Source organism: Rhynchophorus ferrugineus, unplaced genomic scaffold (assembly GCF_030347505.1).
Source record: "Rhynchophorus ferrugineus isolate W39M unplaced genomic scaffold, kcgeb_rfMv2 rfM4, whole genome shotgun sequence".
In the NCBI taxonomy this organism is placed as follows: Eukaryota; Metazoa; Arthropoda; class Insecta; order Coleoptera; family Curculionidae; genus Rhynchophorus; species Rhynchophorus ferrugineus.
In genome coordinates, this window is record NW_027472583.1 from 56,256,353 (window position 1) to 56,283,791 (window position 27,439).

At 33.0% G+C, this 27,439-nt stretch overlaps 1 long non-coding RNA gene across 1 annotated transcript in view; it reads right to left on the reverse strand.

Moving 5' to 3' along the window:
* Nucleotides 1-27,439, reverse strand: part of LOC143195905 (uncharacterized) — a 58,636-nt gene that overhangs the window by 21,236 nt on the left and 9,961 nt on the right. Inside the window, exon 2 of the long non-coding RNA XR_013005610.1 lies at nucleotides 15,775-15,811. This is a non-coding gene — a long non-coding RNA (uncharacterized LOC143195905). The remainder of the gene's footprint in view (nucleotides 1-15,774; nucleotides 15,812-27,439) is intronic.

Here is a 27,439-nt window from a genome sequence, read left to right on the forward strand (position 1 = left end):
TTTTAGCTGCGTTGGATTACCGTTTTAGTACAACCTTGTATTTGCACCCGCTAAATCAATCTCTTTGATTATTGTTTCACCATCAAGATGGAAGCTGAGGTATTTAGCTGAATCTACTTAAGGTATTCAGCATCATCCAGTGATATAATTAGGTCGATATCATTTTAACTTTATTAAGCTACATTTTCCAGTCTTTAGTCTATTTTTAGATATTGTTGACAACCGCTTGTATTTTTTCTAAAACCTTAGATAGAGATATATATTTTTCCACAATAACTGTGTCATTGCGAATACTCCGAATACTGTTTCTCTTGTTGTTGGGATATCAGCAGTATAGAGCAAATACAGGACTGGTCACTGGAGAATTAAAGACGAAATAAGACCAAGTGTTGGGAATGTCTCTTCATGCGAGACTCTATAAATGTCTTCGCCATAGTAATTTGCTCATCTATGTAGGAATGTATGGCTGTCGATGCGATTGTTTGTCCGAACACTTACTACTACTTTGTGAAAGGAATTCGCACTGGAACTGTAAACACTGAGAGAAAACAACACAGATGTTTCTTTTTCTTATTCCAGGATGACCAGCTAGAACCAAATGGTCTTTTGCTGATGTCGCTTCGGGTTCCGGATAGTGAGTGTTTTGCGGGCGACAGAGACCCTGGGTTACGACTGGGATTGTCGTAGTTGGTTTGCTACTGAGGTTTGTGGATGGGTAGGGATTTAATCAAGGTGTTGTGGTATTCTAAGGCGCCTATGTAGAACCTCACACTGAGCATGAAATTCTTCATAAACGGGATACCTGATTCGAGTTGAGTGTTGACGTTCCTCATAAACCACGAGGCATTGAGTAACGCGCGAACTTTTAGGATTGAAAAACTTGGAGTATTTCAAGTTGTCTCTCAGAGACGTACCTGTACCACACTTGTGCTCCGTAGAGGCAGACTGGACAAACTAGCATTTTGTACAGAGTCGCTTTCTGGGGGATTGGAAGTTTACTTTTTCTGCAGAGGAGTGGAGATAATAGGCTGTATACGCCATTGCCCTTGCAAATAGCATGCTGTATTTGAACTGACGGTAGAATCTGCGGTCGAACTGGAGACCGAGGTATGCCGGATTTTTATAGCCGGGAACCGCATGGTACCAATCCACCAGCGTTGCCAACCTTTGACATTGATGCAGATGAATGTGTGGTGTCCTAAAGGTTTGTGGCGGTCGCTACATATTCTATATTAATTATTTTAACGAAAATGTATTTGTCACTACATAGTATAAAACAAAGTCGCCTTTTCTGTCCCTATATCCCTATGTGCGCTTAAATCTTTAAAACTACGCAACGGATTTTGATGCGGTTTTTTTCAATAGATAGAGTGATTCAAGAGGAAGGTTTATATGTATAATACATGCATAATATACTAAGGCAACATTGCTAATTTTAGAGGTTTCTAACGTGATGTCGTAAATTAACCTATTTTTTAGGCTTATTTAACAATTAGCAAAAACGCTGCCTAACCCTACGAGTTAGATCAAATTAATGTACTACAGTATTGTACACCATAAAAAGGTCTACAAAAAAGTCCGCGATGGTATATGTTTATCTTTTAGGGATAACCCACATTAACCATTTTTATTGTTTACTTTTTACGTGAGAAAATGGCTTATTTACGAAGCTATTTTAAGCAATACGGCATTAATCCTTATCGAATTAAGTACCTTAAATACAGTGTGCAATTAATATAGATCAATATGGTTCCTTACAGCATGTAAATTAAACAAATATTTTCGGAGATATTACAAATTTAAAATTTGCGTTTAAAAATGTGTAATGTAATAAAATTTGTATGAATTTAGATATTCCAAAGATAGCAGGAAATCTTCATAGTAAGTATAGGGGAAGAGGAATTGTTTTACTCCAAATTTAATGCGTGCAGGCCAAGGGCAGTAATGAATGAACCAAAAATACTGGATCGATTTTAATCATGTTTTCATTGAGTGACATAGGCATATATATTTTATGCCCGTGCAAAGTCGGAGCGGGCCGCTATGTTTTTATATACAACGTTCATATTTTTTCTGTAGTGTATTTAATTTAGTATCAGCATTGCACCCGTGCGAAGCCGGGGCGGGTCGCTAGTTATCAATAAAGAATAATATACAATACTTAATTAAACGAAATAATTTAAAAATTTTAAAACGAACAAATTTAATTAAAATGTTTTCCATTGGTAACGATGCATTATGAGTATACATTTTTGTAAAAATAATTTGAAGCGTCAATAATCCCGGAGTATGAAACTTAATCATAATCATTGTCATAATCAACAATAGACTTAGTTAGATCTAATTAATTAAAATGTAGTTTTAATATACGTATTTTATCAATGAAAGTTCCCAAAACAAATATATTTATAGAACACTTCAAAGGTTATTAATTAATTTTTTGGTCTGATCATCACGGTTATCTACTGATGAAAATTATCTATCAAAGGTGAAGTGCTAATACGATTTAATATTTCCTATTAATACGTTTTCTCTTACACCGTCATCATAGTTCCTTAAATAACGATGAATATATGAAGCACTACTGAAACATATATTTAGTTAAATTATGTATATGATAATGACTATTTACTATATGGATGAGTCGATGACAATATGCACCATATCAGGTGTACCGGAAAGTTATTACCGGTTTTTATAACAGATGTCGTTTAGGCTTAAGTATAGTACGTTTTGATTTCATTTATCAATCATTTTTCAAGTCATTTTATTCCACTGACAATAAAGCTTCAAAGCTATACATGTTATATTTCACGAAAGTAACACCGTCCTAGATTTATATTTCTTTGAAAACGTTAAGTTAACCCAAACACAAAACCAGTTGGCAGAAGCGTTAAATGTGGCCCAAGAAACGATTAGCGACCAATAACAAGCAATAGGGATATCCAAAAGATTGGAAGATGGGTACCACAGCAATCGACAAAAGGAAAATCGAAAAATCGTCTGTGAAATGATATGATCGGAAGACATTTCTGCAGCGAATATTGATGAGTGATGAAAAGTGGGTTCATTTTCATATTAGAAAAGTCATTATCAATTGGTGAAAGACCGCAAATCGATTGCAAGGCCAAATCGTTTTGAACGCAAGACAATGCTTTATGTCTGCTTGGACCAGAGTGGCGTGGTGTATTACGAACTGTTGAAACCTGGTGAAACATTTAATAGTGATCACCACCAACAACATAGGACCAATTTGAACCACGCATTATTCCAAAAAGTCTTTAATAAGTCTGAAGATACGGTAAAGATTTTTAAAGCACGACAACACGCCGTTTCATAAAGCAAAACTGGACATAGAAGCGTTGAACACATCTGAATGGGATATATTATCGCAGCCGCCGTACTTCAGGCCTCTCACCGTCCGGCTATCAGAACAGCACTTCGCCAATTTTGATGAAGTAAGAAAGTAGCTCGACCAATGGTTTTGCTCAAAGGACAAAGAGTTTTTTAAGATGGCATCGATAAATTACTTGAAAGGTGGACAAGGTATATAGAATCAAATGGCGAATACTTTGAATAAATAATTTCCATTTTCTTGAAAATTGTGTAGTTGTTTCGAAAACCCGGTTATTACTTTCCGGTAAGTTAAACCAACACTAGGAATATCTATTGTTAACAACTCCATGATCAAAAACTGGCTTTGAAAGGTCATCGAATACAACGGCATAAAATTCACATAATGGGAATATATTTTCTACTTAATTAAAATTTCAATACTTCTTTCAATAATAGCAAACTAATTTCGTTTCATCAGTTATTAGTGTAAACTATTACTAAGCTTCATAGCAGTAAAATTATGGTCCGTTAGGATAAACTCTCGCTACTAACAAAAACTAATATAAATAGAAAACTATCTTTGTTTGCCTTTTCAAGGTTTGTAAAAAAATAATATTTTATCTGGAACACCATTTCTCTTCTTATTGCGTCCATACACTCATGCCATATAAGATAAATTGACATCGAACAAAACATAAGTGGCTAATATCGACGTTAACGCGCAACATTTAGTGCAACTCATTCGTGAAATGAGTTGCTGGCGAAGAATTACGTCCCGTAACATTACTTCATGTCACCGTTCAGATCTCATGCAGCTATGTAGGTCAAAAAATATAATTACTTAATGGAAAAGTTTCGGAACATCCTAGTTACGATCCAGACATGCCTCATTCCAATCAAGTCGAACGATGTAAAATTGATTACGTGAAGTCTAGTAATAATTTATTTAATCCCTTTATTTTTTGCAATCACTTGTATTCTCTTGTTATCTTTGCTACTCGTTATATCTCTTCGATAAATATAATTACTCATTATTTCAATTATTATTTAGTGCACAAATTAATCAATAAAAATGCGCAGTTGCAAACATCAGTTGAATGATAAAAAATTAGCATATGCTAAAATTCCGTATATGTAATATAATCTTTAAACAATTTTGTCTTTATATCTTTTTTATACTTCTTTTGTTCAAGTTTTAAAAGTTTAAATAAAAATCCCTATCAAACCCGCTATAATTAATAGACATTGTATTTATTTATAAGATAAATACATACAATCGGATGCGGCAAAAAAAGAAAGATCGTGGCTAACGATAAAAAAACAATGATATCCCATATACAAATCAATTAGTAACTTTATTTTGTTAATGTTACCAAATCTAGAAAAAGGTTATTTCTTTGTTTTATTATAATGTCTTTTTTTTGCTTTTTTATTAATCTCTTACAACTTCAATAATCTGCCCATGGGCAATAAGTATTAATAAAAGATTTCCGTTATAAAATATAACTATCATGACATGTAGAAGATCGCTTCAGTAAGTGATCTGCTGTACAACTTATAATCTAAATCTTGTTCTAGATAATATTCTAAAGCCTAACCTAACTTATTCTAAAGACTATTCTAACTTATACTAAAGATTATTATGTCTCATTATATGTGTCCATTAATTAGTTTGTATGGTAGTTTGCGTTTGAGCCTACGCACTTCACTGTCATCGCGCACATTTAAGTGTTTGGCGAGTGCATTAAGATTAGTTAATAGTCTTTCAAATAAATTAATCTTTTCATTAAATTTCTTTTATATTGGTTTTTTTCTGTTTAAATATTGTCAGGCTGGCTCGGTTGGCGCAGTGGTAAAGGCGACAAAACGGTCCAACTACTGTTGCGATAGTCTCTGGTTCGAACCATATCGGGACATGGTTGTAAATTTATGTTTGTGATTGTCCCAGGTAAGAGTACAAAATCCAACAAGGAAAATAATCCCAGTCATGTCAGCAACCATGCTAAGTTGGTCACTGACCAGTCGGTAGGCTTAATGCCGAGGACCGTGATTCGTAGCCCACGTAAAACTAGTTGGTAAAAAGTACTTTAAAATATATAAAAAAATTGTTCCAGATAATATTCTATAGTCTAACCAAACTTATTCTAAAGACTATACTGACTTATACTAAAGATTATTATGTCTCACTATATCTGTCCATTAATTAGTTTGTATGGTAGTTTGCGTTTGAGCCTACGCACTTCACTGTCATCGCGCACATTTTAGTGTTTGGCGAATGCATTAAGATTAATTAATAATCTTTCAAATCAATTAATCTTTTCATTAAATTTCTTTTATATTGGTTTTTCTTTTCTGTTTAAATATTGTCAAGCTGGCTCGGTTAGCGCAGTGGTAAAGGCGACAAAACGGTCCAACTACTGTTGCGATAGTCTCTGGTTCGAACCATATCGGGACATGGTTGTAAATTTATGTTTGTGATTGTCCCAGGTAAGAGTAAAAAATCCAACAAGGAAAATAATCCCAGTCATGTCAGCAACCATGCTAAGTTGGTCACTGACCAGTCAGTAGGCTTAATGCCGAGGACTGTGATTCGTAGCCCACGTTAAAAATATATAAAAAAGGTATTTCAGAATAAAGTCCCGATAAACATTGTGGAAACATATTGTAGGAACAATAAAGACTACAACTACGTATACCGAGACTTTCAGATTCCAACTGTCATAACTATATGACATTAGAATAGAAGATTAAAGGTTTTAAAAAATTCAGAGATATCCAACAACATGGAGGAAGACTCCAATTCCATGTTACTACCAAAGTGCTGCAGCCCCTGCAATACTAAGCTAGCACGCAGGCTCAACAAAAACAAACGGATTGATATTGTTTAGTGAAAATGTGCCGAATATTAACACTGAAAAGTACTACTAGCTTATCAGAAACCAATTAAGGACCAATCGATCTTCCTAGATAAATAGTTTTAAGTCACTCTAGTGGTAGATTCAAAATCACCTCACAATTTTCTATTAGACAAATAAACCTAATACTGTTTCGACTATTCACAAATAACATGCCTGGCTAATAAAAATTTGAAATATGACCCTTATTTGCATTATAACTATTGTCATATAAATTTGTGACATCAAAACGTCGCAATGTTGTCGCATCAACCCTTACCTTTAGTTCATTTTGACTTTGATATATAACAAAATTCCAATCTAAATAAAATAAATAAACAAAAATGTTATCAAATATGATTTATTTAAACATTATAGTACATCTAAAAACTACAGTTAATTATACAGCCACAATAGTTTATAAGTTAGATTTATAACCTCTTATCACTATCACTATTTTGTATACGTCTGACAACTGCGCGATTTTGACAATAATCAGACAGCATTGTGTCTGTTTTTAACTATAATAAAATGAGAAGGAAAATATCGTGATTCTAAAACGAATTTACAATTGCGGCAATAATATATTAAACATCTTGATGACGCATGTACAAAAAAAACTTTGAATAGACTACATATATCAAATCATAACATTGCATACTTAATAATAATTATTATCAACAGACATTAATACTGAATTTATTGATATGATATCGATATTTGTATGGCAAACGTGATATCCGTTAGCCAAACAGAAAGTTTTCGCGCATAATATACTAATAAACATAACTTTCATTTTATTGACACTCCGACTGATAACCTAAACAAATCCGGTACTTCCCCGCAATCGGGCCGCCTTCGAGGTGACAAAGTCATCTGCACAATGGAGGCTGAATAGAGGGATTTATCGGGGTCAAGAGGGCGGCACAGCCTACTAGATCGGCCGAAGGCTACATAAAATTATCGGCTATCGATTTTTCAGCCGCCATAAAAATTCAAGTGTCGCTTTTCCCGCCATGAAAAGGGTCCGAAAGCCGTTCCCCTCGCCGCGCCGGCCCCGTCACTTCAGCCTCCCCATCATATTGTATCAGTCTCGAAAGTGTATGAATTTTTTTGCCACTCAGAAAGATTTCTTATTGGGTAGTTTCTCGGCAATATACGACGAACATTGGATAAAGTTTTCGAGAAAATACATTTAATATTATATATTTTCTTTATAAGGTTATCAACTAATTTTTATATATATATTTTAAAGTCTCTTTTTACAAACGAAGGCATATCTGGACTGGACTTACTATTTAACGTGCCACTCGTATTTTACACTCTTATCTAGGACAATCACAAACAAAAATGTACAACCATGCCCCAACATGATTCGAACCTGCGACAATCGCATCAGTAGGTGGACCGTCCTATCGCCTTTACTACTGCGCCAACCAGGCCGGCCTAAAATAATATTATAAATTTAAATAATTTTTATTGTTATTAATCTATCGAAATAGCGGGGTGTCAGCAGTGACGTCCAGTAAACGAAAACGAAGGTCTGACAACACTGAGACGTCGATCTGCGATATTATTGAAAAGTACTTTAGATTAGTGTTGGGAACAATCGACTGAAATCGACTATCGACTGTTCAGTAATTGACTACTTTTTACTATCGACTACTTCAGACGCTATTTTCGGGCGGACTGATTTTATTACTATTTGCTATCGACTGTTTCAGTCGTTTACTTTTAGTTACTATTTTCGGTTCTACTAGTTCATTCGACTGATTTTTAACGTACTGGCCTTCCGTCCTAATCGCGACCTTGAAAGTAATGAGCCGAATTTATGCTTATATAGATTTATATGTAATATATGTGCTTTTATGTTTTTTTTTGTAGTTTGCTAATGAATAACTATATATTGTAAATTAATATAGCAGCATTTTGGAACGCTAGTTTTCGAGGGCATAAACATTAAATTGTAAATGATAAATAGTAAGATACTTTTGATTGGCATAGTAGGTAATACTTTGGACTGGTATAATAGGTATTACTTTTTTGATAAACTTTCACGATTTTTGTCCAAGCCTTTTGTTTGTCGAAACTTTTTTCCTAAAATCTTGAAAACTAAAATTAGGTTACAAAGGTTTCGGAAATTGCATAGATCCAAAAGATTTGAAGATTTTTTTACAGTAGCAGTTGTTAAATTTCTTTTAAAAATATTAACCTTAAGGAGGTGAATAAAGTATATTAAATATTTGTAGTAAATACATTTTCTGATAGGAAAACTCTACTTTAATATTTAACAATTTATTTTGTTGGCTATTAAGAAGAACACCACAGTTTTTATTTGTTAGCGAATGGACTATCTTAACAGAATGTGTTCAACTTTTAAAGCCCATTGAAATAATGACCACCGAGTTACCTGGTGAAAGATATCTCAACGATGTCTTCAATTATACGGTTAATAAGAGGACTGCGACATTCCATCAAATCCAGGATTTTAACAAGTGAATTGGGAAAAATGACAAAATTGTCTATTAGATGTCATCAATAAAAGACAGGCAATTTTAGAAATGAATACGATATGCGGGAAATCCACATTTTTATATCCTAGATTTAAAAAACAGGATTTGGTATTGCAAATAATGCTGAGGCAATACAAAAAGTTATTACAAAAGGGGTATCTTCCATTCTAACTTCAAAAAATACAAATATATTTCCACAACTCGAAATTACAGCTTTAGATTTCATTCTGGGCAACAGCAATTATTACTATGGCAATATTACTATACGAATCAAATTAAATCAATTTCAGAATTGCAGTTCTAGATATTTTACTGTTATTATATCACAAGTAACAAAGGGCTTGAAAAGAGGATTTGATAAGTTATTTTAACTGTCGCCTGATATAAATAGAATTACTAGCCTACGCTAGTTACAAAATGTGTTAGTTGCCAGAAAGCATCAGCAATAGATGAGAGGCAAGGAATTCAAAATCTGACAATTCATGCCTTAGAGGTAAATTAGAAAATACATGAAATAACGTATGGCAGTAACAAGAGTACCAGTGCTTTTAAAGAACATGATGATTTAATCGCTTTTGTGAACAAGGACACAGTGTTCAACTACATACATCGAAAATAGAGTTAGTCAGCTCCCTAACTGATAAAATCAAAAAGCGTATCATACTTGAACGCTACCCTAATATAAAAAATGTGTTCGTACAGTATAATACAAGTTTATGCTCATCAGGATCTGCAGAAATATTATTTCCTTTAGCACGTTTTATTAGATGGATAACTAATACCAATTGACTACTTTGAAGTCGGTGCCGAACCCAAACAGTTATATTAGTTTTGTTTCGTTTTGTTGGTAATTTAATTAATTGTATATGTCACAAAATTATATTATTAACTTTTATATTGTTCGGACTCGGCACCAACTTCAAAGTGATTAACTGGTAATAATTAAAGTAATATTATATAGAGATAAATAGGTTTAGGTAGGTATTAAGCTAAATTGTGTGTATATAGTAGAATATAAAATACGTGTAGTAGATAGGTGAAATAAAGTTTTCGCTTACTTTTGTTTAATTATTACAACGATTATTAAGTACATATTTTATTTTAAAATGTTTTTTTTGTGTTAAAAACCCAAGTTTGATATTTTTTAAAATTTTTAGTGAGTTTGTTAAAAATATTTTATTTTTCCCTTTTTAGTATCAGATATTTACTCAATAACGCATTTATTTTATGTAATATTACAATGGGTAGGCCAAGTAAAGGTGCGGGCTATGAGGAAAAATAGGAATAAAGAAACAATGATAGAAAATAAGGAGCGCTTCAGGCCCTGGGGTCCGCTGCCTAACCAAGGTGAGCCGCAACCTCCGTTAGGGAGCTAAACGCTTTAATCATTACATAATAGAAACAGTTGCCTAGAATATTTCTACGAGGTATGCTTTGGTTAGTGCTTGAAAAGCAAACTGAATGGATTTTGCACTGAACGTCTTCCGATTTTCCGTCACAATAGATCAGCAATAACATTATACCCAAATATCTGATTATTTTCGATAAAAAATATGTGAAAAATTTATATTTGCCTTTGAAATTTGAACGTTTCCCTCGATTTCCTCCCTACCCACAACAGATCATGATTTGGTTCCACCTCGGAAGTGCACTCTTTCGAATAAAAAAGGAGTTTTAAATATCGGCCGATAATTGATGAACATACACGAATCGACGAGAAATACATACGAGAAATCGACGAACATACATACCGGGTAATTTTAGAGGTTATAAGCTCCATTATCCTCCTAAACGACAGCACTCAAAAATATTAGTAACTTAAACCGTAATTCGTTAGAAATCCAACGGCAAAAAAACACTCCGAAGCCCCCCTTTTCGAACGAGGGTAACAAGCAAATAACGATCAAACCCGATGTAGTGAGCATCGTTCTTGCAGAAAAACCCTACAGGATACGCGGCAAAAACTAGAAGCGGTCACTTTAGGGTCAAGGGCTTTATGTATAGACCTAATCAGGCCATATTGTTCCGGTTACAATGCCGAAAAGCCTTCGTCGGCCATTCGGTCGAGTGTTTAGCCGGCGAAAGAATGGCGGAAGTGAACCTATCAAACAAAAAAGACTTGTTCCTAGCCGGGAATCGGTGGCCCCGTTTTCGTCTAAACGACTCGGGGATTTCCCATCGAAAGGGCTTCGCGCGCCGCTTGGATTAGGCCTGACGTGTTTTCGAAGAATGACTGTCAAATAAAATGATAGCCGCGGTCAGGAGGGGACAGTTTGACCCTGTGCTTTATTCCCAAAGGATTTGGAGGATTTCGCTGATGAATAGAGAACTAATGAACGTACTACTGATCCCGGTGATGTTTTGGTTAACATGTCGTGTTCCCTACAGGATGGATTAGCTGTTTGTAAACAAATCTATCCGAGGCGATATGATCGTATTTTATTTCGCGCCTGTCTTGAAGAGATTATATTTAACCATTTAGGATAAATTTTAGCTAAAAATAAATAACTACGGGATGTCTTTGGATGTTCAATAAGGAAATCAAACGATAATATCAAAAATATTAAGTGACTGAAAATATTTTGATTATTTATTCATTCAAGAGGCATTTAACAGGTTAATTGAAAACTCCCCGGCGTACCATAGTAAAACACATTTGTTTGGCAAAATTAGTTTTTTTTTTATTCAACATAATTCCCTTCAAGAGTGATACACTGATTATAGCAACCCTCTTTTCGATACCATTTTTGTGGTACGATTTGTCCTTTGCTTCAAAATAGACCTCAGTTTCGGAGATCACCTCTTCATTCGACGAATATTACTTCCCAGCGAGCCTTCTTGTGAGATCTGAGAACAGGAAATAGTCGTTGGGGGCCAGATCTGAAGAATATGGTAGATGAGGAAACAATTCGAAGCCCAATTCATGGATTTTTCCATCGTTTTCACTGACTTGTGACAAGGTGCATTATCTTGCTGAAGCAGCACTTTCTTTTTCTTCAAATGCGGCTGTTTTTCGGAGATTTCGTCCTTCAGACGGTCCAATAACGCTATGTAATATTCGCTGTTGATGATAGGTAGTCAATGAAAATTATTCCATGAGCACCCCAAAATACAAACGCCATAACCTTGCCAGCCGACTGTTACGTTTTCCCACGCCTTGGAGCGGGTCCATCGTGTGCAGTCCACTCGGTAACAACCTCTTTTGGTCGTCCACTGCGTTCACCATCTTCAGTACTCATTTCACCACATCTAAACTTAGCATACCTATCATTCACGGTTGATTTTCCTGAGGCAGTGTCCGGAAATTCGGCATCAAGCCAAGTTTTTGCTTCAACTGTATTTTTTCTCTTCAAAATGCAATATTTTATTAAGACACGAAATCTCTTTTTATCTATTTTTTTTTTCAGAATAATAAAAGTTGCTTCACTCAAAATGCTATAATTCACAAACTAATGATCCGACAGCTGTCAAATGTGAGTCTATGTGTCAGGCTGGGAACTTTTCAATTGACCTGTTATTGAGAAAAATTGGTTCAATATGTATTAATCAAAATATTTTCCATTATTTTATAAGACTTTGTCCCACTTTTCAGCACCTCTTCAGAATTTCGAAATCGTGTGCCAGGAAAGTCGAAAAGGGCTATGGCTGGGTACTGCGTGAATACTAAATTCGCAATCGAGCAGCAATAGTGTATCCTTCACAACTTTTGCAAGATGTCGGCCCGAGTTGCCACGTGAGAGGATGACTTTACATTTATTAGCCGGTGTTGCTGATATTTTTGCAACAATAAACTCAAAATAAGAAAATTCAACTTATTCTTTTGGCAGCGGCAGTCTACTACAGTAAGAGCAGTTTTTAGTTTTATCAGCTCTTAATGCAGATGGAAAACAATCCGTGTAGTGGTCATTTTCGATAATTTTAGTTCTTTTTCATGTCTCGAAAATGCACGAAAAGAGTTTATTCATCAACTGCTAAGTTGTCTGACTAATTGAAAGTTGTAATTGATTAAAACTTTAAAAATAGCAAGCAGCATATAGCATGTTGAAACAATTCGTATCTTATGTTAATCCAGTAATTTTAGCGATGTTTTTTTTTAACCGTATAAACTGCTCATTATATTGAGGAAATATATTAGGAATTATTGACAAATTACATTTTATTAGAAATATAAAAAATTAATTAATACAAAAAAAATTAACGTTAACACTTTTTTGATCAATTTCAAATCACAAACTCATATTGGAGCCTACTTCACACGAGAGTGGTGTTCTTGATTCAATATCAAGGTATTAGAGCAAAAAAACATCCATAGTAATGAAATGATCGAAAAAATCATTTTTAAAGACCTACGAGTATATTTGTTTGTTCCATGGTCAAATTGTACTTCTAAATTTAATTATGAAATTCTGGTTGTGTTCTTATGAAATAATAAAATGGCGATCATGTTTTAGTTCAACTGTTGACGAATTAAGTTTCACAAAAGTTATTCACCATACTAGCAAGGCGTTAATGTTACATGTGCAAAAAGGCAATTCAAGTTTTAAAAATAATTTTAAATGAGCGTTTAATAATTATACGGAGAAATGTTTGGCCTTAACAATGAACACAGTAAAACCTCACATTCGATAATTTTAGTTCCATGGGAAATCTCTAAAAAGATATGAAAAAATGCTGTTTACCAAGGAGTACAGGCAAACATATTTTCAGTGTTCAAACACTGCAAGTTTTTAAATAAGTCAACGCTAGGATCTTATAAATTGATAATTTTATCACATAAAATCTTTCAAATTTATTCGTTTTCTTGTATTGTTCTTGGTATTAAGAATGAAATAAAAATTAGTATACTACACATCACTATAAGAAAGAAAATCGGTTAAAATAGTTCATAGAATGTATCCATAGAGTTGTAGCGACCTTGAGGCATGTCGAATTTTACATCGTGGAATAACGGTCTGCAAAATACCCAGAAATATAATCCCAGATGTTGAACACGGCCAGCAGCGCTAACTAGAACCCGATAACGAATAACCGGCAACCCCGAGACGTTTATCTGGATGTTATTGAAGGGTATTTCCTGTCATTCAGTGCTCAACCAACGTTCGGTTTAGACGTGTCACCATCGACTGCCCAAGCCTCGTCTCCAGGTAACACCGCTGCCTTCCGCTTTGCTGCTGCTAACCTGCTTTGTTTCATTTTGTTATACGATTACATTTACCCTAAAGAGTATAAAACAAAATTAAAAAATTTAGTGATAAAGAGGGAGAACATTCGATTATCAATTTAAAAAAAAAGAGTAACCTATGCATACCGTATTTTAAAAAAGCGCGTTCATGAGTTCAAATCCCATTTTGAGAACAAATAAGTCGTGGTGACCACATCGGGGTTAGTAGTCAGTCAACAGAATAGGGGTAGGAAATCGGGTGAAATATTTTTTTTCATATTTTAGTATCATTTATACCAACTAGGGTATACTTAAATTACGGTCCTTGGCAATAAATCTACCAACTGGTAAGTAACAAACTTATATATCGTCTCAGAAGACATCCGGTCTTACCCAGTCTGGTTAGTGGCGTAACAAAGGTACTCTTCTTTGTAAGATTGTCGCCTTACCCATTGTGCCATAATTAATCCAATTTTCGTTGCACAAAACAATGATATTAACCAATATGCAATTTGACAATAACCGAACAACTCAAACTGTAAGATACTGTTTTAATTTCTTTGGTTAATTGAAAAGCAAAGCTCATTTCCTCAATATTAAAAAAAAATTAAATAATTAAACCTTTTGTTAGAGCCAATAATTTAATTAAAACCAATTCTTTGTAGACATTGACATAGAATAGTAGAGAAGTTATATATACATGTATCAATTCCAAGGAATAACATGATTTGATAATTTTTGTACAACAAAATACATTTAAGAAATGTGGATGAATTCCCTAATTTATTCAACACAATATTGTCGACAAAGTAGCATACGTTGTATCCATATAAATACGACTAAATAAACAGATAAATGGAACCAAAGGAAGAAAACACCAGATAACTAACATAAAATTGTCTGACTTAACACGTCATTTCGCAAGATTGGACACCGGTCAGTGACATAATCTTCAAGTATTACCAATTTTCTATCGATATCACATATTTTTTTATTTTCCTCTGTTCGAGTTTTGATCCTAATTTTCAGGAGAAAAATACAGAAATGCTGTATTTGATGTCCATGACGAAAAAACGTTTGCGAATTACGTAGCATTATATAAATTAAAAGAATAATTTGGTAACATAGGGACGATTATAACGTTGCTCCTTCCATATACCATACAATGCGGTCGAAAAAGGTGTAGCGACACATGAAGACACATTCAGGCATGTCGAATACTACATTGTGGAATAACGGTCTACAAAATACCCAGAAATATAATCCCAGATGTTGAACACGGGCGGGGTGCTAGCAGCGCCAATTTGTACACGATAACGAATATCGGACAACCACGAGACAATTATCGGTGAGATTATTGAAGGATACTTTCATTCATTCAGTGACTAACACTCGTTCAGTTCAGAGGTGCCACCATCGGCTGCCCAAACCTTTGCTACAGGTAACACCGCCGCCAGCCTTTTTTTATGTATTTGTGTTTTCCACATTTTTATATAACTTCGATAAATATAACGGTCACACCATGAAAACAGCCACTGTTTCATTTCGTTTTACCTCTATTGACTGAGCCATATGTACATACCCTAAACACCTTTTCCCAGACAAAAGCTTATGTTAGCCGAGAAATGAAGAAAAGTAGATAACGCGATGTGCAATATACGTAAATTTCTATCATTATTAACAGGAATTGTTGAAAGTAACCAATAAAACGTTACAAAGCATTAAAAACATCATCAATCCATCATAGAAATCCTTAATTATTAAGTTCCATGCTTAATTACTTGATTAACAATAACAATATTTATTAATATATAGTATCAGCAGTATTAAAATTAGATAAAGCTAAGTAGAGAAAGTAAATAGTACTTACCAATTTTACTTCATACTGTGTGGAATCCAGTTTAGTCCTGTAAAGAAAAAAATCACTTTAACAAAATATGTTTGTATTAAAATTCCATAGTTTCAGAACCGTTACAAGAAAAAATCGTTTTGCAACAATTCGCACTCGATCTCAACTCACACTACCAAAGATTACCCCTTCTGTTCAACGCAATATTTATTATTTTTTGCGAAATATTTCAAAATAAATAAACGCTATAGACGAACAAAGTATCAAGACGTTCATTACGTGATGCCGTTGGGTTTATACAGATAAATTTCACGTGGACATAAATAGGTTTGATAAAATTTCTATAAAAAAATCTACGCAATAAAGACACATGTTGCTGTATCGGATAGCAGTATAACTTGAATTATTAATAAATGATAAACGTTCTCATTCATTAAAATATTCGTTTTATTTTGGCTATAGTATCGTGACTAATTGCTAATGAATTTACAAATTATTCCTAAGATAAAATAGTTTTGTTGCAATAAATATTATTGTAAAATTTTTAGCTATAAATAAAAAAGTCCTTTAGAACTAATTTATAAATCCAATACAAGAAACACATATGCTTTGAAGTTGGTTTTGCTTCTTGATGTCTATTGGAGTACGGTTAGAAGTTTGTAGTTTAAGTATAAGTTTCATAACTTACTAGAAATATATAGTATAGACAAATAGGAAGGATTGCAATCATCAATTCATGAAGATTTATGTCATGTAAAATCGGTTTACAAGACGGATATCTATTTCAAAGAACCATTTATATGAACATCACATAGAATATATGGTTTATGATTCGTTCTTGATATAATGCTGGCTGCATCAACATTAGCTGCTAACCAAACAAATAATTGCTACTTGTTTACCATTACTATTCAATGTATTTGTATTATTATGTATTTCAAGTTTCCTTTCCTTTGAATTCTGTCCGAATTATTTGATTTCCTTAAGAAAATGAGTTTTAATTTTAAGTCTAATTTGTACATAACTTCATTTTATGATGACTTCTCCCAATGATCAAAATACCTCTATGCTTCAGTCGAAACGTATTAACTATCGTTAATAATATTCAACAGTAATACTATTAGCAAAACGTATTTTGCTTTGATTGGATTATACTTTATCCAACCAATCTTCATCTTGTAACAAATTCTATTTGCAAAACGCATTTTAAATATTTTTGGTGATATTCTCCGCCCTTGGGCATGGTTATGAGAAAAACGTACTCATATTTGTAATATAGTATAATGTAGTAAATGTGAGTAAAATTAATTTGAAAATAATATAGTTCACATTTGAAATTTTACCATTTTTATCTAATAAACAACTAAAGCTGATAGGTAAAAATGTATTAAAAAGCTTAGTTTAAGAAGAAAAACATCAATTTCCATCAAAATAACGAACCTGTTAATACACCTGACCACAAACATCGCCATAATCAATGAACTAAAGTACGAATTGTTTCAACGTCCGGTTTATTCGCCAGATATCTCTAACTTCTGGCTCCACTCACACTAAAAAAAATATTTTGTTGAAAGCGATTTTTCCTATCTTCAAAACTTATTGAACCACCCAGTATTGTTATTTACCGCTCTGACATATTCATTGTCACGAGAATGCAGAAATATATCTCGAACTGAAGCGCCCGATGATATTACACCGACTTTTTATTCGACTACTCCAATTAAGAAGATCGATAAATTGCAATAAGGGCAACATATCCGTGATAGGGGCGTTGCTCAGCCCGAGATAGTGATTAAACCTGCAGATTGCCGCTTGTGGTCGTTTTTGCCGTTCGGGAAATTTATCGAGCGAAGTTTCTCCATTTCCCACAAGGAAACTATAATTTTCCGTTAGTCGGAATTGTTTCGCTTGATCATTTTCGATATCGACGACCAAAATACCAATTGAATTTTCGTATTATACCATATGTATTTTATATATCAACTCGTAATAAATTCACGTTTCCTTGAAAGAATCAGAAAGCATAATTAAAAATACTGGTCATAGTTTATCAACTCCTATAATAGGCAGCCATATAATCAGCATTTCTGACCGGCGATTGATATATTGGCATATCATAAGCTCGAAAATATATTTATCAATTATAAGATGTCTTCCTTTCTTGCCTACGTTGGAGACAATAAACAATGTTTGCAGAGTGTGTATGCTAATCACTGCCACACATCTATCAACCACTGCAATCAAACTCAAAATATATCAAACACTACATTTAACCACTGATGCCAACTATCAATTATTTTACAAAGAGGTGTTGTCAAGTATGAGTGGTTGTAAATTCTTTGTTTTCATTACCCTCAGTGCTTCTACAACCGACCCAGTGCTTGTTAAATTTCCTTCTCTCAAACATCACATGGCAGTGCAGAAAATAAAAAAAAACATTGCAATATAGATTAGAGGTTTAGGTTAGGATTAGGTTTAAAACCCTGAAATCTATATTAGCGATGTCTGACTAGCGTAGGTCTGGCTGTATACTTGATATCTAAAATACTTTAAATGTTTTACATTTTACTTCATTCAACCGCTAAAATTTCAATAGCATATAGTAATAGTCAACTGCTTATGACAAAAAATTAATCTTGTTTCTGAATATGCTTGGCTAAAATAACAATAATGAGGTTTTGAGCATTTATTGAGAAAAAATGGTAAAATAGAACTGTTTATCATATTTATATCGCGATACCGTGTCGAAATAATGATGAGAGTTTGACAATGATTTATCATCGATCCATCTCAGTATTTTGAAACGGGTGCCAGCGAAACCAGGCTGCATTGATCTAAATCCGATGGCGCTATATCGGCTATGTGCTCCAAACGTGGCGGAAATTCCCATTCGAGCTTAAACAGTGTATCACTCACAACTCTTACAACCAATCCTTGTGGCCGAGAATTGTCATGCAAGAGGATAACGTTACGTCTGCTACTTGCTATTGCAGGTATTTTTAACATACATCGCTCAATTTATCGTCAGTAGACATAACAGTTTTAACAGCTTGTAAAGCACTACACCTTGCTCATCTCACCACATGCCGTGCAAGACTTTATGGCCATGAATATTCCGCTTCGGTGTCAATGTGGATGGCCTAATTCTTCTCTGGACTAACTCTTGACATTCTGCGCCTGGGATCGGAGTAGCAAAACCGATTTTCATCATTTCAATAAGCCACAGAAAATTTTTCTTTTGTCTGGCAAGCAATGAAATCTCAACAGCAAAACTACTTATCGTGGTAAGTATTTTATTTCCTTTCGGATATTTCCACTTGTACATGTCTGCAAACCTTTGATTCAAGAAGTGCTAACCTGCCTGAAAGTTATTTGAGAGCTTGTGATGGGTTTTCGTCCAATAAGCCTTGCAATACATTGTCTGCGATTTTTCCCCACCATACCATTTAATGAAACCAAACCTGACAATTGAAGTGTGATGAAGCAACCTCAATATAAACTTTGGAAAATATTTATTGAGCTTCAGATTCAACAAACGTAATGAATGTTGAAAATGCAATTTTATGTGTTAATCATAATTAATGTGGGTATACATTTAATAACTTGTAAAAATTTTCATCCGGTCGGTAGGTCGGAATGTGTGGCTGTCGATGCGATTGTATGTCCGAACACTCACTACTATGTTTAAAAAGAATTTGTATGAGAACTAAAAACACTGGTTGAAGAAATACTTGTTTATTGCGACATTAAACGATACATGTGGTTGACGGGAGAATTGACAGGATATTAGGTTAGGTAAAGGAAGTACAGTAGCGCTGTGGAAGTGGTACTGTTACAAGGGGGTGGAGAAAATAAAAGAGAGCGAGATGTCGTCGTGGTGGTCTTCTATAGCCGGGGACCACATGGTACCAATCCACCGGCCTTGCCAACCTTTCAACTTGCTATAGGTGAATGCGTGGTAGCCTAAAGGATCGTAGCGGTCGCTACAAACTGAATAATACTAAATGGAATACTGTTATTTTATTATGTAGCGAAATGTATCATAGAATTCGCATTTTATATTACGACAGCACCTAATATTAAGAAAACATTTCTCCATATATGATCGGTACTATAAATAAAAAATTGTCGTTTATTAATACAAATTATTTCAATAACCACATACCATTTAACCATGAAACCAAACGTATTCATACCACTATAATATAATAAAACCGAAACGAAAAACCGTCCAATAACTCAATATATATAAACGCATACGAGACATTTCCATATTAACAATTCCTGTCCAGTTAATTGCCTAAAGAATGGTAAGCGAGCGGACGCTGATTAAAGTTTATCCTAAATTTCAATAAAAATCAGGACGAACCCTAACACAATAAACCGCATCCGCCTCAAAACACGAAACTCGCTCAATTTGTGGGAGAGGGGAGGGCGAGAAAGGTCCAGGGGACAGATAGAAGATAATTATGCGTACGAAAACCGACGCCTAATATATTTTCCAATCAAAATTTGGTTTAAATTTGGATAATGTTTCGTAGGATATGCAGTGCTGTACAAATATATACACTCTCATAACATTTTTCAATAATTTCAATATATATATATATATATATGTTCCTAGCTCTATTTTAATTTCTTTCAAAAATACAAATATGATAATATAATTTTGGGACATATATAAAAAATTACATTAACAACAAAAGAAATCTAAATTAATATAACACTTCAGTAGTGAGTTGGTAGTAATTAAAATAATTAGTGTTGGGAACTATCGACTGTAGTAATTGGCTGCTCTTTACTATCGACTGTTTCAGTTGCTACTTTTGGTTCGACTGATTTTACTACATTTACCAGTGCCTGTTTCAGTCGTTTTTTTCGGTCCGATTAATTTTGTTACTATTTACTATCGACTGTTTCAGTCGTATATTTTTAATTACTATTTTTGGTTCTACTAGTTTCATTCGACTGATTTTTAACATCCTAGCCGCGACCTTGACAAAAATGTACCCATTTTATGCTTACATAGATTGATTTGTAATATATATAGCTTTATGATTTTGTTGGTAGTTTGCTTCTAAATAATAATATATTGTATATTAATATTATAGTATCTTGTTACTATATTTTAAATTTAAGATTGCTAATGTAATAAGGTAAAGAGATTAAAATTGTGAATGATAAATTTTAAAATACTTTTGACTGCTTTTATGGCAATAATAGGTAATATTTGGATGACTCTCTCGACTTTTTAAAAAAAATTCCGTTCAATAATAAATAAAGCATTTATATTATTTCATTCAAATCATTTTTAATTATTTTATGGGTTATTTTTTTTTCTATGATTAGGTATATGTTTAATTTTTATATAGTACTAGCGACCCGCCCCGGCTTCGCACGGGTGCAATGCTGATACTAAGTTAAATACACTACAGAAAAAATATGAACGTTGTATATAAAAACATAGCGGCCCGCTCCGACTTTGCACGGGCATAAAATATATATGCCTATGTCACTCAATGGAAACATGATTAAAATCGATCCAGTATTTTTGGTTCATTCATTACTGCCCTTGGCCTGCACGCATTAAATTTGGAGTAAAACAATTCCTCTTCCCCTATACTTACTATGAAGATTTCCTGCTATCTTTGGAATATCTAAATTCATACAATTTTTATTACATTACACATTTTTAAACACAAATTTTAAATTTGTAATATCTCCGAAAATATTTGTTTAATTTACATGCTGTAAGGAACCATATTGATCTATATTAATTGCACACTGTATTTAAGGTACTTAATTCGATAAGGATTAATGCCGTATTGCTTAAAATAGCTTCGTAAAGAAGCCATTTTCTCACGTAAAAAGTAAACAATAAAAATGGTTAATGTGGGTTATCCCTAAAAGATAAACATATACCATCGGGGACTTTTTTGTAGACCTTTTTATGGTGTACAATACTGTACTACATTAATTTGATCTAACTCGTAGGGTTAGGCAGCGTTTTTGCTAATTGCTAAATAAGCCTAAAAAAATAGGTTAATTTACGACATCACGTTAGAAACCTCTAAAATTAGCAATGTTGCCTTAGTATATTATGCATGTATTATACATATAAACCTTCCTCTTGAATCACTCTATCTATTGAAAAAAACCGCATCAAAATCCGTTGCGTAGTTTTAAAGATTTAAGTGCACATAGGGATATAGGGACAGAAAAGGCGACTTTGTTTTATACTATGTAGTGATTTAAGGTTATTGTACATTTTTTGTTTTTAGGTTTTGCTTAGGTTCTATTCTGTATATTTAATATAGTATATTATTTAAAAATAGTAATTAACACCTTAAAGTGTGTCAAATTCATTCAATTTAGTTCGTGAAGGAATTTATACATCTCCGTCTTGCTTATACTATCGTTGGAAAATATAAGCATATATAAAATTAACTGCCTCAAGCAATTATCTTCGTCCCTTCCGCTCTCACAATTTATACAGGAAAGGATTCGTACATCTTCGTCTGGCATTACGAATTGAAAAAAAATAGTCGAACCGTGCATTTGACTTAAATAGTAATTACTATTTTCGGTCGCTAGTTTTTTTCACTAAAGACTGTTTCGACTGTTTTCAGTCGATAGTTCCCAGCGCTAAAAATAATATTGTAAATAGATAAATAGGTTTAGGTAGGTATTAAGCTAAATTGTGTGTATATAGTAGAACATAAAATAGGTGTAGTAAACAGGTAAAATCAGGTTTCCGTTTATTTTTATTTAGTTATTACAATGATTATTACGTACATATTTTATTTTAAAATGATTTTTTTGTGTCAAAAATCTAAGTTTGATTATTTTTTAACTTTTAGTGAGTTCGTTATTTATTTTTTGAAGTCAGTTAAATTTTTTGTTAAAAATAATTTTCTTCATGTACAGCATTTATTCCAATTTTAACTAATATATTTTAATTTAACAATCTTTCTTATTTTTTGGCAGAATATAAATTCATTTTAATATGAAATAAATATATCTCATTTGAAGTTACTTCAGATAATTTTTATTACATAGCATGTCTATTAGAAAGAAAATATATATGACATACTTTAATAATGATCCATACATTGGTTCACCCAAAGAAATAATATTAAATCTTTTAATAATATGACTAATAAAAATTTATTGTTGGAAATTCTGAGAAATACTGACTGTTTATTCGAAGTATAACGTAGCAGTACTTTAACAATTGCATTATTTAGAAAGTAAAGACAAAACAATCCCTTGAAACTTACATAAACACATTACACAACATTATACTTCATCTTTATTTACTTTTGGATACATTTATAAAGATAATATGTGATAAATATTGAGGTATAGTTAAAATATAAACCAAATTTGTATAAATATATATAAAACCAGCGTGATGGTTTCGGCGGTTGGCATTTATTTATATTTGCAATGCAATCCAATATTATAGTTAATTAGACGTTATCAACTCATCAATTTTTTAAAATTTTATTGGAAATACATCATCAAGAGCGTAAAAGGACAATACGTTCATTCCTCAACATTCGCATCCTTATCAATTAATTATGCCATAGAGTCTGATAATGAATCCGTCAACATATCCTAGATAAATATACTATTAGGGCCCTTACGCCGTTATCTCCTAAACTGCTGAGATAAAGCATAGTGTCATTGTCAAGAAATAAGGTTTCCTTCTCCTAGATCCCGATAATTTTCGTTTCTGCAATGATAGTATATTTTATTGCATCGGAATGAAAAATATTATCAGCACAATTAACAAAGAATATGAAGCCCTTGCTAGTTAATAAATCGAATTTGTTTTTCATTGTACATGATTACGTTAAAAGTTATGTATTAAGTTTAAAGATCTCAGTTAAGAATAAACATACAGATAAACAAGAAAACCAAAAAAAATCTATTATTTTATTGACTTTATTCAATTCGTATTGAAATCCAATAATAAATTAATAAATATATAAACCGTATATTTTTTTGAAATGTCTGTCTTATGTAATATCTGCTTGTATGATCACTTGCTTTTTCTTTCAATGATTAAATGTATTAATTCTTTTATATTTATACTAAAACTATTACTTCTATAACTATATATATATATATATATATATATATATATATATATATATATATATATATATATATATATATATATATATATTCTACTTTACACTTCCAGGATATTAAGATGGTGTCAGTTACTAACTAATGAGGAAACTCCTGAACAAACAATGTCTCTCTCCTAACTCAATGAACGAGGTGTCTGCTTATCAAGATTATGCAGTCGAACTTGGGACGAAGGCAAACAACACCAGCTATTTCGAGGGATTTTCGGTCGTTCAAGATGCGTGTTATAAAGCGAACTTTGAACACTCGCAGCTCGCCAGAACTGCCCTAAGAAGGCAACTTTGCTAAAGACGAAAACTTTTATTCTATATTGTAGCTTGCACAAGACAAATTTCATAGAGAAGAAACGTTTGCTCACACTTATGACCATAGAATATAGAAATAAGAAATATTTTAATAAAAATTATATTTATTCATTTCTCACTTACTTACAAGAAATCTCCGAAGATCACAAATAAACAACAAAAATCATCCAAAAAATATACCATACATAAAAATTTAACTGAAAAATCCATTTATTCTAATAAGCTTGTTCCATAACAAGTTACTAACAACTTGTTAACAGTTTCCATACGTTAATAATCACGAATTGCCGATGAAACCAAATAAAATCATTTTCAAAGTCATGTTTGAATCTGCTAAAAAATCCTAGAGAACTAAATCGTTGTAGTGCCTACATTAACCCCAATGAAAGTTTGGTGAGACTGAAAAGAAAATGCTTATTATTAGTTGGTCTAGGACTTTGGCGCGTCCGCGTTTGATGTTTTAGGTCATAGGTCATAAGCTAAAATAGGCTTTATTCTGACTGATAAACCAATCTCTTTGATTTTAAGTCAAGCTGAGAGTATCTTCCGACTAAATTGTAGGGTTGCTTGACTTTCAGTCCAATCTGCTCTGCTTCTTGTCTATAGGAGTGGTCCCAAGACACTATCCTGTGAAACTCCAGCCGAAATAGGCTTAAGTGTTGAGAATGCCCTTTCATGTGACACTCTACATTTTCTTATTTCTATTTCTCATTCGCTATTTTTGTGGATTAATCCCAAATGTCATACTCGATCAAAAGGTTGTTAGACATCCAGGAATATTGTATGGCACTATTTCTTTTCTTCGAATGTCTTTTCAACAACCACTTTTATTCTATGCACTTGTCGATTGTCGATTGGTGATTCCGAAATACAAACTGGAAAATCTCATATTTCTATAAATGGTTTAATACGTTTTAACAGCACCTTGTCCGGTTTTTAAGCATAATTATAAGAGCAACCTTATTCCTGGACCCTTTTTAGGAATGAGTCTATATTTAAATAAATTAAATTGAAACCATCACGTCAAGCAAAAAGCAAGCTAGAACTGTTGTGGTTACTCGAAAAATACTCACAACTTAAGACGAAAGAGATAGGTTTATCAGCTATTTGTAAAGCCTACTTAGATTTACGGTGTGTAAACATGAGAATGAACAAACCGACTAGTAATCCAACGCTGCTAAAACTAAGTTCCTCGATTAATTACCAACGCTTTGACCACACATAAAAAGTATCTTTGAAGTTATCCGAAGTTTCTCAAAGAAGGTTAATAAATCACAGCAATCTGGAAGCAATACATGTGCTTGACAATGCGCAGGAAATCAGAAGATTGAAGCGAACCAAATCACACGAACTTGTATAGTGCATAAGGGTTACCCTTGACTTTAGCTGAAGTAATATAATGTAATTTTCATTTGAAAAATATGATATGCTCGCATATCCATGCAATTATAACAAAACAATATTAATAAATGAATTTGTAAATTCAGATTGTATTAAGCGTATCTAAGACGTAAAAAAAACATGCGCATAACTATTTTCATCTTCCTTAAACATATGTTATACATTTAAATATTAAAGAAATCGCCAGAGTAAGAGAAAAAAATAAAAAATAAGCAAGATATCCAGCACCAGCAGCAGATTTGTACACCATCCTGCCTTTTTACTAAAACAAATAAGCAAATAATGTTCGAATTTACTAATGAGTTCTAACAGCCGCATTATAGATTGCTTCTCTAAAACTTCTGGCATCCTCTAGGCACCGTACAACATCTGTAAAAAACGTCGAACGAATATTAAGCAACACAATAGCGTCAAACACCAAAACGCCACTACCAATTCCAACAAGTGTTTACACAACACGTACAGTGGCAGATCTGGGATCTTCATTTGGTTTTTGTAACGGTTTAACGACTTAAATAAATTCCATCTCGGCCTGTGTGACAGTCTACATGTGGCGACTAGATTCAGATCGATGTCGTCCGTCTCGCTCGCACCTTCGCGCCGCCCTCTATCTCCGACACGCGGACGACGCAACCACGGCTCTTAATGATCCAGGAGAGGATTCTCGTAACGAGGGGACCCGGCCATTTTCGGGAAGAGCCATGCTTTTTCGCCGCTCCAATTCTCAGGGCGTTTTTAACTTTCTTCTCGTCGTCGTTGTTTATGATTATGGTGTCGTCTTTTTTATCAGGTTTATTTATGTTATTGTTGAAGTATTTAGGGCGTTTGAGTGTGTTTTAAGGTTTAACGTAATTTATTTCATTACAAGAGAAGGGAATTAGAAATTAGAAAAAGGTTTGGCAACGTAAAAGCGAAGAAGTTGTTTATTGGTTTCAGAAAATACGTGACAAAAAACTAGTCTATCCAAAGAAGTTTTATATATACATCATCTAAATTTGTGACGTCAGAACGTCGCAATGTTGCCGTATCAACTTTAGGTTTTAGTTCGGTTTGGCTTTGACGTATAACAAAATTCTAGTTGAAATAAAATAACTAAACAAAAATACTATTATCAAATATAATTTATTTTAACATTATAGTAAATCTAATGCATATAATAAGTAAATTGAAAAGTCCCCGGCCTACCATAGTAAAACACATTTTTCAAAATTAGTTTTTTTATACAACATAATTTCCTTCAAGGGTTATTATAGCGACCCTCCAACTTTTCGATATTATTTTTGCAGTGCGATTTGTCCTTTGCTTCAAAATAGTCTAACAAAGTCATATTTCGAAAACAGACTTAAGTAACTATAATTGTATTTATTTCTATATTTGAACAATACTGTGGGTGTTACTATATGTGTTATTTACATAAACAAAAACTGTAATATAAACAAGTGTTTTCTTAGAATTTCAATCGTCTGGTTCCAAAAAAATCTGAAAATATTTTATATTTATTGTTTAAAAAACATATTGCATAATTATTATTAAAATAATTGATGATTCATGTGGTATGATGGTTAATATTCCATAACCTAGTCTCGTAACTGTAAGTATATTATTAAATAATGTTTGTACATTTACTCTATCAATCTAAATTCTGGGCTTTCTAGTTATTTAATATTAATATACATTTAATAAATATGTTATATACAATTTTGTTCCATAAACAATTGCTTAAATAGTCAACAAAACCCAAAACAATTTTAGAATTCAATGTAGAATAGGATTTTAGTGCTGGTACATGTGATTTGTCTTGTTCGTTAATAAATATCTAT